Genomic DNA, 3849 nt, shown 5'->3' on the forward strand with positions numbered 1-3849 from the left:
TGATATTTGCAACCATAGTAAAACAAAGACTTACATTTTTTATATTTATTTTATACTAGAGGCCCAGTGCACAAAAATTTGTGCATTCGGGGCGGGGGGGGGGGGAAGGGGGGGTCCCCCAGCCCGGCCTGTGCCCTCTCGCAGTCTGGGACCCCTCGGGAGATAACGACCTTCTGGCTTAGGCCTGCTCCCGGGTGGCAGAGGGCACGCCCAATCCCTAGGTGCAGCCCCTGGTCAGGCTCAGAGCAGGGCCGATTGGGGAGTTGGGGCACCGCCCCCTGTCATGCACAGAGCAGGGCGGATCGGGAGGTTGCGATGCCACCCTCAGTCACACTCAGGGCAGGGCCAATGGGGAGGTTATGGCTCTACCCCATTACACACAGAGCAAGGCCCGTGGAGGGGGGTTGGGGCGCCGCCCTCTATCACCCACGGAGCAGGGCTGATCAGGGGGTTGGGGCGCCGCCACTGTCACACTCAGGGCAGGGCCAATGGAGAGGTTATGGCTCTACCCTGTCACACACAGAGCAGGGCCCGTGGGGGTGGGGGGGTTTGGGGTGCTGCACCCTGTCACACATAGAGCAGGGCCAATCAGGGGGTTGGGGCGCCGCACCCTGTCACACACACAGCCGCAGGGCGATCAGGGGGTTGGGGAGCTCCCCCCTATAAGGCACAGAGCAGGGCTGATCAGGGGCTTGGGGCGCCTTCCCCTGTCACGAACAGAGCAGGGCAGATAGGGAGGTTGTGGCCCTGCCCCCTGTCACACACACAGCCACAGGGTGATCAGGGGGTTTGGGCGCTGCCCCCTGTCACGCTGATCCTGGTGCCGGGAGCCTCGCTGCTCCGCTGATCCTGGTGCCAGGAGGCATATTACCCTTTGGGGCCGGCTGGTTTGCCCTGAAGGGTGTCCTGGATCAGGGTGGGGGTCCCCACTAGGGTGCCTGGCCAGTCTGGCTGAGGGGCTGAGGGCCGTTTTCAGGCTGGCGGGTGACTGAAGCTCCCAACTGCTCCTTTTTTCTTTTTTTTTTTTTTTCTGTTCTGGGCCAGCTTTAGCTCTGAGGCCTCACTGCTGAAAGCAGGTTTCTGGCCTTTACCTTCTGTATTTGATACAATGTTGCGGTCCGGCTGGCTGAAGCCCGGCTGACTGAAAGCCGGTTTCTGGGGTTTTGTTTAGCTTCTATATTTGCAACATAGTTGCTTAGAGTTGCAGCTGAGAGGCTGGCAAGTCAGGCGGGGAACGTTGGAGTCCGCAGTCACTGGAGCAAGCAAGCCTCCCTGTTCGCTTCAGTGCATGGCTGCCGGCCGCCATCTTGGCTGACAGTTAATTTGCATAAGGATATGCTGATTAGCCAATGGGAAGGGTAGCGGTCGTACGCTAATTACTATGTTTCTCTTTTATTAGTGTAGATATTTAAATGCCATTTAACAAAGAAAAATCAACCAAAAAAATGAGTTCGCGTGTCACCTCTGACACGTGTGTCATAGGTTCGCCATCACTGGTCTAACACATTGCTATTTATTCACTGAAAACAGGCCCTTGGGCTGTGAGCAATGTAGAGTTGGAATTTTTGAATTATAAGTGGTAATTAGGTTATAAGTTTAAAAACATTAATATTTAAGATGGACATTTTTCAGGATAATGAACTGGTCTGTGGTTTAAAAACTGTTTCTTCCTGCCCAGCTGGTGTGCTCAGTGGTTGAGCATCGACCCATAAACCAGGAGGTCCAGTCAGGGCATATGCCTGGGTTTCAGGCTCAAGCCCCAGTAAGGAGGGAGGAGCAAGAGGCAGCCAATTGATGATACTCTCATCATTGATGTTTCTATCTCTCCCTTCCTCTCTCTCTGAAATCAACAAAAACATATAAAAACTGCTTCTTCCCCTCCATATGACGCTGCCCTTTAATACTATAACTCATAACCTTGATTGAGCACAAGCTGGTGTTTAACCTCTATGACATTTTCCCCTCCATGATCCACTAAAGACTGTTCAGCTTTGAATTCCACCTTTAATTGTGTATAACTTGGCTGTACTTAGGAAGGTATTAAAAATTTTGAATTCGGTGATAACTATTTGGCATTAGTGAATCCTGTAGATCAAGCATGTCAAACTCAAAGGCTAATATGGGCCGAGTAAATGAGGCATGTGGCCTGCGGGCTGTGAGTTTGACATGCTTTGCTGTAAATAATTACAGAAAATTTACAATTATTTTTATGGTAAAATGTATTTAAAGCCTGAAGCAAATCAATTTTTAAAGTAAAATGTATTCTGGACCACATACTTCCTTTTATAGACTACAGATTAAAGGGCTTTTTCAACAGGTATCACTCAGAAGTGCCAATCTTGAAGAAATTTCTATTCCTAATTAACTTCGCTATTTTGTGTATCAAGTCCTTGTTTCCATATACTCTGAAATTCAAGATCCCTAGTATGTCAATGGAAAGGTTACTAAGAAAATTTAAAAATTTATGAGGAAGCGTGAGAGCTTTTATGATCTGAAATCTAAGAACAGTATCTTATATTAAACATTTTTATGGCTTAAAATATTATAAGTAGTACATTTGTCTCCTTTTTTTTCCCTTGACCTTCCCCCAGCCTCCCCTACATTAAGCTTTTAAAATAGACCACTTTTTTTTTTACCAGAATTGCTGTAACACTAGGCATATTCAATAGCAACAACTCCAATTTTCCTGAAAATGACAAAAATTTACCTGTATATAGAGAACTCTCCAATATACTATAAAAAAAGATGAACACCCTAATGGGAAACCTCTAGCTAAGGAGGGACTGCAAATAGGGGATAGGAAGGAGGCAGAAAAAAAAATTGACTACCCTTTAGTACTTTAAAACTGAGAAAGTGAATTTTAAAGTAAAACAAACTGCTCAACTATTGCATGTACAAAAATCCAATAGATTATTAATAAAGGGCAAACCACCAAATTTAATGGCCATTAAATATAGAAAAAGTGTTTTACTTGGCCAATGTGTACAGAAACAAAGTTAAACACATAAAATTTACCAAGTTGGTGAAAAGTAATGTGGGATGTGGGAATAGCAAAATTTATTATTGATAATTTGTGTAGTTTTTCTGGAGGGCAATTTGGAAATACTTCAGTATTCATGTCTTGATGTAATTTATCCTAAGGAGATAATCATAAATGTATGAAAGTAAGGAAATCTACCACAGGATTTTTTATAGCACAGGGTTCTTTAATAGTGTAAAAGTCAAAATAACTTAAAATCAAACAAGGATATGGTTGAATAAATTAAGAGTTCCACACTATGCAGTGAGTAAAAATAACATTAAGAATTGGCCTTGAGAAAGTATGACAATATTTTGTGTGACAAAAAGCATATTCAACTGCAGCCATCTATGTTCTTTGTGTAAAAAATGTGCCCACACCCATAAGAAGAGGAAAAAAAAAGACTAAAGTAATGCTCCATTGTTAACTGGTTATCTTTAAGGGTTAGGATTACAAGTAATATTTATGTTATTTATACATTTAAATTTTCTAAAAGCATATAAGTTATTAGAAAAAGATTATTTTTTAAAATACATTTTTATTGATTTCAGAAAGGGAGAGGGAGAGATAGAAAGAAACATCAATGATGAGAATCATTGATCCTCTGCCTCCTGCATGCCCCCTACTGGGGATCGAGCCCACAACATGGGCATTTACCCTGACCAGGAATCGATAGGTCAACTCTCAACCACTGAACCACGCCAGCCGTGCTAATATTTTTAAATAGAGTTATAGATGATAATAGGGTTCTACCAGACTTGCTAATCCACTTAAATTCAGAGCCCTCCACCCAGGTATGGAGCAGCCATAATAAATAACATATGCAATCA

Source organism: Myotis lucifugus, unplaced genomic scaffold (assembly GCF_000147115.1).
Source record: "Myotis lucifugus unplaced genomic scaffold, Myoluc2.0 scaffold_49, whole genome shotgun sequence".
Classification (NCBI taxonomy): domain Eukaryota; kingdom Metazoa; phylum Chordata; class Mammalia; order Chiroptera; family Vespertilionidae; genus Myotis; species Myotis lucifugus.